At 42.2% G+C, this 14,725-nt stretch overlaps 1 pseudogene; it reads right to left on the bottom strand.

Annotated features, from left to right (window-relative positions):
• Positions 1–14,725, bottom strand: part of LOC127630588 (cytosolic carboxypeptidase 6-like) — a 423,742-nt pseudogene that overhangs the window by 117,443 nt on the left and 291,574 nt on the right.

Raw genomic sequence — 14,725 nt, 5'->3', positions numbered from 1 at the left:
CTTTTTTTTTTTTTGGCTTACTCTAGGAGGAGTAAGGAGTCGGTGTTGTGCTGGGAGCTGGACATTTGCTCTCTAAGATAACGTTACCTAGTGTTGCAGACTGTCTGTTGATGCGGAAGAGAAGCTATTGCAAGGCTCCCGGGAGCACGCATAAATGTCACATCCTTTGGATTTTCCCTGCAATAGCGACCCGCTCCTTTTGCATGAAAATCAGTCTACAGGCTTTAATAGGTTACCTAGGAAGTCCGGGAAGAGCACATTTTTTAAGTTGCATTAAAAGCTGTTACGCAGCAAAAAAAAAGTTATTACATATTGCACCTTTAAAATTATCTGCATTTCATTAACATTTGAATGAAGGCCAGAGCAAATTTATGTTTTTAGGTACCTGTTTTGTAAAAGCAAATATTAGTGAATGAGAGTCAATGACACAGGTGAAATAAACATTTCTCTTTTGTTGTCTCTCATTCCCCATCTCGGTTCCTGTAATTTGCATAACATTTTCCATTCTCTGTTCCCTGATGTTGCTTATTACAACATGTCTGGCCCCCTCTGCTCCATTAGAACCAGATCTCACTGGTGCAGGTTTTGGCCACTGTGAGGTGCAGCATCCCAGGTGCTGCTTTGGCTCTGAGTTGCTGTAGTGAGACTCAAAGGCACAAACAGCAAGGTGTCTGGCCACAGGGCCCCAGTCCACAGACCATCAGGCTCAGACCTGTCTTATTGCTGGACACCATACAGACCCCAAAACAGAAATTGCCAAGAAAACACTCAGGGACTCATTCACCAAGTCAGAGCACAGAAACTGGCAGAGAATGTGTCTTACGCATTAATTATACAGGGCCACAGAGGCCAGTAAACGCAAAGGAGGAGATTAATCTGATGTGTGACATTTCAATGCATTAGGCCAAATATTCAGATGGAAATATGGTACAGTAAAATCATGCGCATGGCGACTTATGCTATTACCACATAGCAGCTAAAGTAATCACAATAAATTATTCTTCTGTAGTAATGGAGTTTATCACCTAACTGTAGGTGATAGTACATTTGTCATCCAATCAAAAACATCGAGACAAAACAAAAATGGGGAAAAATTGGAAAGTATGCGAATTCTAAAGTGAAAAAAAATAATAATAATAGTACTAAATTATAGCTTCATCAAAGTCACCACCCTTCAACCAACTTCATGAGACATCCACTTGGGATACTTTTGAAACAGTATTATTCCCATAGAGTTCCTATGTATGCCGAACACTTATTGGCTGCTTTCCCTTCACTATATGGCACAGGTCATATATTGTATTGTAAGAAAGTCACATGTAGGCACTATTTATGTAACGCTTGTGGGAAAATGAGGTGGGAGAAAGAGGGGTAGAGAGAGAGAGAGAAGATCTAAACACAGAAAACTTTTAATCAAAAAACCTAGCATTACATGGAAAGCAGGAAAAGTAAACAAGCACTACAGTGTTTGTAGTAACATACAGACCAGAACTGACAAAGGACAAGAGAACATGAGGTCATATATATACACAAAGTCTAACAAGGATGGTGCCACACACCTGTGAAACATTCATGGACGGAATCAGTAAATTAGGAACACAGACAAGACAAGGCCAAATCCAAACTTCAAACTAAGAGTCAAATAAAATGTCAACATAAGTCTTCGCAAAAATAAGGACGATGACGACGTGACAATTTCTAGTTTTCTACATAATTCATTTAATGCATTTAAGCGTGAGTTTTTTCATGAGGAACAAATTCAGTCAAGTGTGTCCAACCGTTTGACTGGTAGTGTATATAATGAAATTGTGAGAGAGAAAAAATATATAATATCCAAATTAACACTTCAATAAAAAAACACATTAAATTATCAACAAAAAAAGCAACAATAGAAAAAAGTGTTCAGATTAGTGTGAGTGTGAGACTGAAGGCCAAAAAGAGCAGCTGAATGATACTGAACGCTTTCCCCCCTGACTGTGAACCTGGGCTTTTATTACAGTGATGATGTACTTATGTACACACAGACAAAGACATGAGAGCACATGTGTGAACGTGTCTCTCTTGTAGAATCTTACCCAGAGAACTACAGCTCCCTGCGACTGAGGAGATCTGAAGGTTGTCTGTTATGTGTTCTCTGAGCAGTGAGCTCACACATCTCTTCAAGACTCATGAATGTAATTGACCTTTTTTCTGTGATGCTGCTGAGATGGAGACCATCTCTGGAGACCAAACTAAACATCAGCCAAGCAAAGTTAATTGTCCATCTGAACAATGACACAATGGAGACTGAGGATATCTAAAGGACATTCAAATCAATAGATTGACAATAGCCTTTCCAAAAAGATGGCTGAACTCAATTTTCTAACTGTGGACACCTCCTAAGCTCCAAACACACTGCCCCCCGCCCTTAAAACCATGACCACCCCGAGCCAAACTACTGCTGCTCTCATTAAAAGCAGTCAGTGCCCCATCCTTCTCCACAGCCAGAGATATTTCTTTTTTCTTCTTGACTCAATTAATTCCACTTGAACATACAGACTCCACTCCAACGTTGTAAACAGTTTAAAAATCTATTTTGGACTTGACAATGTTAGAAGCCGTTCAGATCAGATGTGTAAAAATAAATGTGCTAAAAATGCTACACACTGAGCTACAAATGTAACAGAACACAGGTGTATCAAGACTTTTTAACCTGAAACATTGTCTAAAAAAAATGTGTGTTCCTGCACAAGATGCTGAAAAAACAGCGAGATGCAGCGCAACAGGCAAAGACGTCCATCAAGCACTTGTTCACATTAAAAAACAACAGTGCAAATGGAAGCAAAATGTAATCTGTGTGACTGACCCCTTAGAACAGGGCTATTCAATTTAATTGACAAATGGGCTAGATAGAAAAAATCTCAAAATATTTTGCTAATACCTACAGATATTGTGAGTGAGATATAGTTGCCCTATAATATTTGTTCACAAAATAAATATCTATAGTTTATAGTTTTTTAACATGATAAAATGTCCACCTATCAGGAAATTACTAAAAATATACAGGTAATTTGTGACAAAACAAAAAAGCAAAAAAGTGCTATAACAGAGAGTCCATAACAGAGAGAGTAAATCAGACTAATAATTATAATTTCATTGAATAATAACAGTCAGGATTGTTAAAGGTGCAAAGAATGAACTATTTGACTTGAAATTCTTGCCCAAATTAATGAAAATAACTTTTCTGTTTCTCTGAACTCACGCTTGTCAGACATCCATTATCTGCCCATTCTGTCAAAATGACGGATTATGATTATTTGTAGCGCAACATCTGCACAAGACAATGTAAAAACATTGAAGTGTGACACAATTTCCATCTAGCCCAAGTTTACATAGGAAAACAATTGATAAACAGTGCAAAGAGACACAAAACGCATTCAGTGTGAACAACCCCTAAGACAACCGACAACCTCACCCAGTCTACTGAGAACTTAAAACGGGGCAAATTTGGCTAGCGGGTCACCAGTTGAATAGGCCTGAATTACAATGTTTCTTGTTCCATTTTGAAATGTGAATGGTCTTCTTTCTTGCATCTGTTTGCATACTGAATTGGTCTTGTCTTACATCTGTTAAGCAATCTACTGTGTACTGCCATGCAAAGGCAAAAACGCAGTAACTAAAAAAGGAGTTTAGCTGCCTTTACACTGCAAAGATGGTATTGTATTGTCTTGATACTTGTGCAGAGCTGAAAGAAAAACAGGTGGCGTGCTAAGTGTAATGACAGGAAAGATGTCTAGATGTGGCATTTCATTTACACAGAACCAAGGTCTAAATAGCAGATGAACACTTTTCTTTTGTTGGCTTGTAAGCACTCATATTTTCTTCAGGAACTGCAAATCTAGTCATTTCTGTTTTGTACTTCATTTCTTTTTTCCCCCCCGAGTATACATAATGTTTAGCCGTTCTGCATTGTGATGGGAACAGTGGGTGAGGCTAATCATTCTTTAGCTGTTCTGGCCTGAGAAAGGTCAGCTGTTTGAAATGTCAGGCTTCAATGGAGCCAAATTCACATCGTACTGTGTCCAATTAAAGAGGGTCTGTCAGGGGTTGAGTGGGAAGCACTCTTCACAGAGAAGAGCTAATGAGGGGCTCGGGTACGCAGAATCCCCTCACCACTGATTTGCTGGGCCTCAACCAGAGGAGAGCAGGTTCTGACCATGGACTTGGTGTTCAGAGTACTCCAAAAAGACCACCAAGGGCAGAGAGGGGGACATGGCTTGATCTCATTAATAACTATAGTACTATTTTCATTTCTCCATCTCTCACGCTGAAACATCTCCAAACTGTGGGGGCCACATTGAAAGTCTGGGAAAGAAATTCTAATTTAACCTGGAAATAAACAGAAAGTTTAAGGATTATAAAATAAAGAAACATAATAAAGTAACTTGAATAAGAAATATTTCAGATTCTGCACTATTTCTAGGTCACTAATCAAATTAGCAAATTTGTGACATTGACGTCCACTCTTTTGGCGTCTCAAGCTCACAATGCTTTTTGGAACATTCTCAAATCATGTTGGGATTACATTGATCATTAGGTTTTGCACAAACTTGTGGAATCCATGTCAGCTTGATTGCATGCTATCATTAAAGCAAAAGAGGAGCATATCAAATACTAAGAAACCCTGAAATTCATGTCAATTTGTTGATTCAACTTTTCACCCAAATTGTTATGCTGATGATATAATTTGTAATAATAAATTGCATTTAATTAGAAGAATGCAGTGTGCTCAGACTTCTGATACCCCACTGTGCACACACACACCTTATGTTATATAGGGATAGGTCAGTGTGTCCTATGTGCAGTTGCTGTATCTGTCTCAGTCATCTAAGAGTGCAAGCTGTTTTCCATATACCAGGAAAACAAGCTTCCGTCACACTCATCATGGACAAACGCAGGTCAGAGGTCACCGCATTCTCACATAGACTATGCACATAGAATCCTAATAAGCATCTGAGCAGCAGATTTATGGAAATAGACATGGATGGATGAGCTCATTTACAGAGGTGATTTTTTCATTTATAGCTACTAAAATACCCTGTTCACCTCATCAATAAATCATTAAGCCCATCTGTAGGCTGGCAATCTAAAGAGTGGTTTAGTAGTTGATCTTTCAATGGTTAGTTTTAATAACCGCATTTGGGGAGTCGATTCTAGATCAGCAAGCACTAAAGCCCCTCTGATGTCTGCTTGTGCACAGTTAGAATACAATTGTGGGCTTTTTATGGAGGAAAAGCAATTTTACTGAAAGTTGAATTCAGCAAAATGACCCCCCAAAACTGCCAAGGACTCTAGAGTGTACAAAGTCGCTTTTATTATATAACCCAAATGGGGTAAGATAAAAATCATGTTGCAATCGTGCAAGTCTTTTGTGAAGTTGTGAAGGTCAGCGGTAAAGTCTTGTGTGGCTTTGGGTAACAGATGCCGAGCAAAGCTGTGGAAATTAGCCTGCTCCACGTGCCTTACATAAACATTATTTTAATCAAAGTGTATTAGAGCAGCCAGATATTTTAGGCATATGGAGATTGCATCCTTTCTGGCTCCCCCATCTGTCTCTCCCAGAGCTCTGACTGCAGTTTCAGCCTAAACCCAGATGCACGGAGAAGACAATCAGCTTCCCACAGAGACATGTAAGCACGGGTTGTACACACTGCTCTGGGAGAGGCATGACTGGGGTGTTAAGACAGGATCCTGGAAGTGCTGACAAGTTGCAAGAAAAAGCCTCTTATTGTTGCAGGTTTGCTTTGAGGTTGCAGGTGAGGGCTGTTATGAGAAATAAGTCCAAACACACTATAAGATGAAATATTTTCACCCTGTGCACATTTAAAGAGTGGCAATTAGCAAAGATGGCAGTATGCCGGTTTTGTACATCTGGGGGGTCATGTGTCAGCCAAGCAACAGCCATTGAGATGAAAGGAAAGGTTAATGCATAGCTTCTCCATGTATTATAGACCTACTTGTCTACTACCCTCTGCACATAATTCACTGGCTGTTGCACATTGCTGCTCTCCTGCTTGCTGAATGAACAAATAAAATTAATTTGCTGTAGCATCTGCGACAACTGGTTCTGATTTGGGGCTTTTTGTCAAGACTAATTGCAGATTTAAAACTTCATAATTGTGTGGTTTACCGTGTGCATGCAGTTTCACACCGTAATGACACACACACGCACAAACACACACACACACACGTAAACATACACACAGCATTACAAACCAAACTTAGAACACTCACCCGGGTTAGTCAATAGATCCAGCCACCGCTGTTGCTAAAAAATAACAAAGAAACAATAGAGGTCTAATGTCAGAGAGATTAAAAACATCTAGTGTAATATTGGTTTTCTTTCTTTTACTCACTAAGTGTGCTGTTTGTCTGTTTAGCACATCTTGTTCACACAAAATACTTTTTATTTGCCATTTTTAAAGAAAATGACAGTACAAGGATATTTTTGTTGTATGCTTTTAAGTCACATTTTCTATTTGCATTTAGCACTGTTTGTTCCTAGCTGTCCCAACATCTCAACATACACAACTCAAATTTGGATTGCAACAAGGGATGGGAGTCTGGTTCAACATATTACATTCTCGTTCCTTAAGATTTCAATTACTATTCTTTTAGTACTTTTAGCACCCTGTTTTTCAACAAACCTAGAACAGAAACATAAAACTAGATTGTTTTTTATTGTTTGCTGTGACATTTTCCATTATCTGTCTCAGTTTTGATATATAAACCAAATTAGATTTTTTTTACATTGGAAAAGTTTCTGACGGAACTTCATTGAAGAATAAATCCTAATTTTCACCTTACAATAATGGTAAGACACAGTGTAATTCTTCTTTGATATATGATTGTTGGTACACCTAAATTACAAAAATGATCATGATCACAATAATCATATTTTATCTTAAAATTAAACCGTCGCTAAAGGTTGATTAATATGCACACAGTTAACTGAACTGGAAGCCGCGTCGCCGTTCGAGGGGCATCTAGCAAGCTTGGACAGCGCTCGAAGAAGCCGGCCGTCTCCGCCACCTTCAGCCATCCTGCGAGCTATCACCTTCATCCACAGCCCGCTCGAGTGTTAGAGTCAATAAACGCGCCCACGAATCCGTGCGCGCGCCCCTTCTCTGGCCGCTCTGTCACACGACCAGCCTTATGTGTAGAAAATGTGCCCACAATCCAGTGTTCACCTCTACACACAAGCATTACACTTCCCGTGTCCCGATCAGAGCCCACTCACATAAAGCGGACACAGCCCGCTCGAGTGTTGGAGTCAATAAACGCGCTCACGAATACGTGCGCGCGCCAATTCTCTGCCTGCTCTGTCACACGGCCAGCAAACACTTCTCTGTATGTAAGTCCCGTGCCCGTGACTATGCTCGCGCATCACTTAACAGATGTGACTCTTTCCCCATTCACCTCAATCGGGAAGTCACTCACAGAACAGCCTGTCCCTGCTGTCTGCGAGCAGTCATGCATAGCACAGTAAGCGCGCTCACACATTCTGTTCAGCGCGCTGTGTGCAGCAATCAGGGCGATTTGGCCATTCACCCTCTAGCGTTACGCTTCAAAGCGTGGGAAGCTATCCCAGGGATATCCAAATGGGTGTTAAGCACAATAAAACAGGGCTATTTGCTACAGTTCGATCGCCGCCCTCCCCGCTTCAGAGCGCGGCTCGAAACTATTGTGAACACGGAAGCAGCCTGCATGCTTCGTTCAGAAATAGCAAACCTTCTGTGCAAAAGGGCCATAGAGAAAGTGCCGCCTTCGCTGAGCGAGTCGGGGTTTTACAGCCGTTATTTTCTTGTTCCCAAGAAAGACGGCGGCCTCAGACCAATATTAGATCTCAAGGGTTTGAACAAGGTGCTTGCAAAAAGACCGTTCAAAATGCTTACAGTCAGGAAACTCCTCGCGCATACGCGCCAGGGGGACTGGTTTATCTCTCTTGATCTGAAAGATGCCTACTTTCAGATTCAGATAAATCCCCGACACAGGCCATTCTTGAGATTCGCCTTCGACGGCCAGGTTTATCAATACACCGTCCTTCCGTTCGGCCTGTCTTTAGCACCCCGTACTTTCACGGAGTGCATGGATGCGGCGCTCGCACCCCTGCTGAGTCAGGGCTTGCGAATTCTGAACTATTTGGACGACTGGCTGATTATGGCACAGTCACATACGGAGCTTCTGTCTCACAGAACAGTTCTCCTCAGCCATCTGAACAGTTTGGGTCTTGCCAAGAGCTCACTACAGCCCAGTCAGGCAATTTCCTTCCTTGGAATAGAACTAGACTCCGTGGCAATGACGGCTCGCTTATCTACACAGCGCGCGCGCCGTGTTCAGCGACTAGCCGCGTCCAGCGACTAGCCGCGTCCTTTCAGATGAACAGCCTCACGCCTCTGAAAAAATTTCAGAGAGTGCTAGGTTACATGGCCTCAGCCGCAGCAGTACTTCAGCTGGGTTTACTGCGCATGCGCCCGCTTCAGCATTGGCTAAACACCCGCGCGTCTCGCCGGGCTTGGGCCACAGGCCGCCAGCCGATCAAGGTGACTCAGACCTGTATTTCAGCTCTGCAGCCCTGGACAGTGGCCGAATGGTATCAGCGGGGAGTGACGATGGGAGCTGTATCTCGCCGAAAAGTCATCTCGACAGACGCGTCCAACACGGGTTGGGGCGCGGTCTGCGAGGGCTCTCCGGTTTTTGGCCTATGGTCAGTTCAGGAAAAGCTCCTTCACATAAATTGTCTGGAAATGATAGTGGTCGAGTACGTGCTTGTGCGCTTTCTCCCGGTCATTCAGGGTCACCACGTCCTGGTCCGTTCGGACAACAGATCTGTGGTATCCTACCTAAACCGTCAGGGCGGTGTCAGATCCAGGAACCTCTTCCATCTGACGAAACGCATACTGAGTTGGTCCCAGTGCCACCTGCGCTCGCTGAGGGCGATGCACGTGCCAGGCCACCTGAACGACGGCCCAGACAGACTGTCCAGAGACAATATTCCTCCAGGGGAATGGTCCCTGCACGCTCAAACAGTCCAGAAGTTATGGCGCATATTCGGCAGAGCAGAGATAGACCTCTTTGCGTCAGAAGAGAACTCTCACTGCCCAATATTTTTCTCGAAAAGCGAGGACGCACTGGCCAGGACTGGCCCAACCGCCCGCTTCACGCCTTCCCTCCCGTCTCGCTATTGCCACAGGTAATGCAGAGGATCAGGGAAACGCGTCACTCGGTGCTCCTCATAGCCCCGCGTTGGGAGAATCAGACATGGTTCCCGGAGCTTACGCAGCTGTCACTGACAGCGCCGTGGCCCATCCCAGTGAGAGCAGATCTCCTCTCTCAAGCTCGCGGCACGATCTGGCATCCCCACCCAGAGCGCTGGGCGCTGCACGCGTGGGTGATCAACGACTACCCGTCGCTCTGCCAGAAGGGGTAATAAACACCATCATACACGCTAGAGCCCCTTCCACGAGAAAACTCTATGCGTCAAAATGGTCTGTGTTTTCAAAATGGTGCACCGACAGAGACCTGGACCCACGGACATGTGGGGTGTCGTCGCTGCTCGTGTTTTTACAAGAGCTGCTGGATAAGGGCAGATCCCCATCCACGCTCAAAGTGTATGTGACGGCTGTCGCGGCGTTCGCTGAACCCCTGCACGGCCAGTCACTGGGAAAAAACGAGCTGGTCATCCGCTTCCTCAAGGGAGCTAGAAGGATGAACTCCCCCGCGCCCCACATCGGTTCCTATCTGGGATCTTTCTATAGTTCTCGAAACTATGAAAGCCCCCCCTTTCGAACCGCTTCAATCCGTGGATTTGAAATACCTTTCACTCAAAACCGTTTTTCTGACTGCCCTGTCATCAGTCAAACGTGTGGGAGACCTTCACGCGCTGTCTGTCAGCGCTGCGTGTCTTGAGTTCGGACCAAGTGACTCCAAGGTCATTTTAAAGCCTAGACACGGCTATGTTCCCAAGGTGATCGGTACTCCTTTCAGAGCACAGGTCATTTCCCTATCGGCGCTGCCAGCATCCGATAGTGAACGCGACGCCAATCTCCTTTGCCCAGTCAGAGCACTGAGATTGTATACTGCGCGCTCCGCCTCTTTCAGACGTTCTGAGCAGCTTTTCGTTTCGTTCGGAGGGCGCACCAAAGGTCTCGCCGCCTCGAAACAGACACTGTCTAGATGGATAGTGGACGCTATTGCTGCCGCATACGCGTCAAAAGAACTGCCATGCCCGTTGGGCATTAGGGCTCACTCCACTAGAGGCATGGCCTCATCGTGGGCATGGTCCAGCGGGATTTCCATTCACGACATATGTGTGGCAGCGGGCTGGGCTTCCCCTCCACCTTTGTCAGATTTTACAATCTGGAAGTGCCTGCCCTGCAGGTAAAACTACTAGCGGTTTAATACGCTACAGCTCCCCTGATGAGCTGCACTGATGGGACTCATTCCACACAGACCTGCACCGCCGCTCTGTCGTTCCCTTCCCACTATGTGCTTATGTATTACACACACACTGGCCCGCACTCTTGCCGGCCAAATATTATTTCCCCACTCACAAGGGCTCCCCCGGGTCCCCCCACCCCCGGGGCTCATGCAGTGGATGCTTGGTGCGCACGGCGTTGACAATGGGTTCCCGTAGCGTAAGCTAGCTTACGCAATACGAGAGAACCTCTCGTAAGAGAACGAATCGGTTACCTAACGTAACCTTGGTTCTCTCTAGATGAGGGAACGAGTATTGCGTAGCCGGCCGTGCTTCGCGCCACGGCGACTTTCGCTTCATTCAATGAAAACCAGGGTTCCAGCCTACGAACTACGCTTATATGCACTCTAGCCACGCCCATTTTGGCGGGCTTTGATGCATTAAGCGCGCGGACGCCTCTCATTGGACGCGAGTTCGCCCAAGTTCGTCTATAGGCTGCAGCAGTTGCCGCAGAGCAACCAATGAGCTCGCTAGCTAGCCCGCTCAAGGTCTGCAGTTGCTGCACTGCGTTGACAAATGATACAAAATTAAGGATAATTTTTTGGCTTCAATATCTCAGAAAAGATTAATCTTTCCCGTAGCGTAAGCTAGCTTACGCAATACTCGTTCCCTCATCTAGAGAGAACCGAGGTTACGTTAGGTAACCGATTCGTTTTCATGAAATAGATATAAATTTGGATATACAGCTATATATTCAGAATTTATAAACACAATAACTAACTACATATTCAGATTTGCAACTATATGTAGAGAATTTATAAATAACTACTATATATATATTCAGAATATATATAAAGTGTTTGTGTGTGTGTGTGTGTCTATATATATATATATATATATATATATATATATATATATATATATATATACACACAGTATATATACACTGGCAGCCAAAAGTTTGAAAAAATTTACAGATTTTGCTCTTATGGAAAGATATTGGTACTTTAATTCACCAAAGTGGCATTCAACTGATCACAATGTATAGTCAGGACATTAATAACTTGAAAAATTAATATTACAATTTGAAAACAATTTTCAGAACATCTTCAAAGAGTTCTCATCTTAAAATCCTCCGCATGCAGCAATGACAGCTTTGCAGATCCTTGACATTCTAGCTGTAAGTTTGTCCAGATAATCATGTGACATTTCACCCCACACTTTCTGTAGCACTTGCCATAGATTTGGCTGTCTTGCCGGGCACTTCTCACACATACCTTACAGTCTTGCTGATCCCACAAAAGCTCAATGGGTTTAAGATCCGTAACACTCTTTTCCAATTATCTGTTGTCCAATGTCTGTGTTTCTTTGCCCACTCTAACCTCTTCCTTTTGTTTTCGGTTTCAAAAGTGGCTCTTTCTTTGCAGTTTTTCCCATAAGGCCTGAACCCCTGAGTCTTCTCTTTACTGTTGTACATTAAACTGGTGTTGAGAGGGTACAAGTCAATGAAGCTGTCAGTTGAGGACATGTGAGGTGTCTATTTCTCAAACTAGAGGCTCTGATGCACTTATCCTCTTGTTTAGTTGTACATCTGGCCTTCCACATCTCTTTCTGTCCTTGTTAGAGCCAGTTGTCCTTTGTCTTTGAAGACTGTAGTGTACACCTTTGTATAAAATCTTCAGTTTTTTGTCAATTTCAAGCATTGTATAGCCTTCATTCCTCAAAACAATGATTGACTGATGAGTTTATAGAGAATTGTTTTATTTTTTGCCATTTTTACCTAATATTGACCTTAAGACATGCCAGTATATTGCATACTGTGTCAACTCAAAAACAAACACAATGTTAAGGTTCATTTAATGAGCCAAATACCTTTCAACTGTGTTTGACATAATGGCAAGTGATTTTCTAGTACCAAATTAGCAATTTAGCATGATTACTCAAGGATAAGGTGTTGGAGTGATGGCCGCTGGAAATGACTTTTTTTCAAATAGTGATGATGCTGTTTTTTACATCAGTAAGATCCTGACTATACTTTATGATCACTTCAATGCCACTTTGGTGAATTAAAGTACCAATTTCCTTCTGAAACAGCAAAACCGTACATTATTCCAAACATTTGGTCGCCATTGTGTATGTATATGTATACATATATATATATTTGCATCTGTCAAAAATAATACACTTAGATGTTTATGTGATGTGTATGTGATTATTCAAGCCAACCATGGGATACTTGGCAACAAAGTCTTCCGTGATATATTAAGATACTTACATACCTATATAATGTGTTTGAATCCACCACTTAGTCATGACTCATAGCTACAAACACTTTCTGAGGTTTTTCTTTACTAAAGTAAGAAAGCTTTTTGAAACTATAGAATATAATACTATTTGATAATAAAGATTAATTTTGGAATTTTGATTGAGGAAAAACTGAATGTATGAATTTCAAATTAAAAATAACGAACATTTAAATGAATGAATGAATGAACAATTTAAATCTCTGCTAGACAAACTCAGTCTCACAATCGGCTCTTTTATTTTTTATGTCACCCCCTGCTGGTGAAACTGCACTGTGTATGCAGAGAGAGCATGCAATCCAATTCAGCTCTTAGTTTCTGAGCTGATTCTAGGAACAAAGAAAGTACAGCATTGGCAACATCCTAAGTAAAGTAAAACCTCATAAGTGATTGATTTGGTTACTTGTGATAGTCCAATAAGCATAAAAACCACACACATTTTGGCTAAATCTCAAATTAGTTTTAATGAGATCGGTCCATGACAGAGTGTAGCCCAACAAAAGTGATCTTTACTCCAGAACCTGCCGTAACAGTGATCCAAACTCCACACTCACACACAGACATTCAGAAAGGCCTATTGACATTCCTGACCAGCTGAGAGCATCCTTTCTTCTACGCCAATTAGAGGCTCAGAAAAAGACCAGTTGTTCCATTCCTTTGATCTGACCTTGTACAGATACAGCATCACTGACGGAAACGGCACGCAAAAACAGCCAGTGGCTGCTGCAATGCCCCTGTGCTGTCTCCCAATGCACTTCTGTCTGTCTATTGACATTAGCCCTGGTCCCTCTGCAATCATTTTTGGCCTTGTGCTTCATGATTGCATGCCTTTAGTCACAGCAACACAGTGCATTCTCTCAAGCTTATCGTGTTAAGTTCTTTTGTGACCACTGACTCCTGACCCCCAATGATAAATGTATAAATAATGGAGATAATATGCTCAAAACACTCTTAAGGTCACAGTAGCTATGTTTACTGTACATGCAGCCTAATAATACCTTAATAATCTGATCGGTAGCTGAGCCAGAATGGAAAGCATTCATGCAAAAGCCTCTATTAGAAAAAAAAGAATAGAAAAAAAGATTGTGCTTGATCCAAATGCTAGATTCTGTCTTTTTGAAAGAGGGTGTGCAGATCTGAAAAATATCCATTAAGTAGAAGATTAATATTCATGTATACTTTTAAATTTGACTATTTTCACAATCATAATTTATAAAAATATTGTTATAGGGCTGGGTGGTATGACAGAAATACACTGTGACAGCATTTTAAAATACAGTTTATATCAGGATAAAAATATTTGCACTACTCTTAGTGGGCAAGGCTGCTTAAAGGAGTAGTTCACAAAAAATCTATCTAATCTGTCTTCAAAAGCCATTTAATCGATTTTGGGTGAGAACAGACCACAATGTAACTCCTTTTCAATGTACATCTTGACAATCCAGTCTCTAGGCATGATCATGATTTCAAGCTCGATTACACCTCCTAGTGCTTAACGCATGTGCAAAGCACTAGATAGCGCTTGGAAAAGTAATCGAGCTTGAAATCATGATCACCAAGGAGACTGTGATGCCAAGGTTTGAAGTGAAAAAAGGAGCTTTATTTTAGTTTGTTCTCACCCAAAACTGATTGGATCGCTTAAGGCTATAATGAAAATACTTAAGTCTTATTTATTACGTTTATGCTACCTTTATGTATTTTTTACATTGTGTGGATCGACAGAGCTAAGATATTCTACTAATAATCATTAATTGTGTTCTGCTGAAGAAAGAAAGCCATACACATCTGGGATGGCATGAGGGTGAAGAAATGATGAGGAATTTTCATTTTTGGGTGAAAATTAGAAATTAGAAATTTGGGTGCAACAAAGAAGCATTCACAATGTGAAATGAAGTTTAGTTCTTTATGGTTGCCAAGTGACGTCACAACTTGCCATGCTTAAGGAATATTTTCTGTTGAAAAAAAT

Source organism: Xyrauchen texanus, chromosome 37, assembly GCF_025860055.1.
Source record: "Xyrauchen texanus isolate HMW12.3.18 chromosome 37, RBS_HiC_50CHRs, whole genome shotgun sequence".
NCBI lineage: Eukaryota > Metazoa > Chordata > Actinopteri > Cypriniformes > Catostomidae > Xyrauchen > Xyrauchen texanus.
This window is presented reverse-complemented; position numbering and strand designations above follow the sequence as displayed.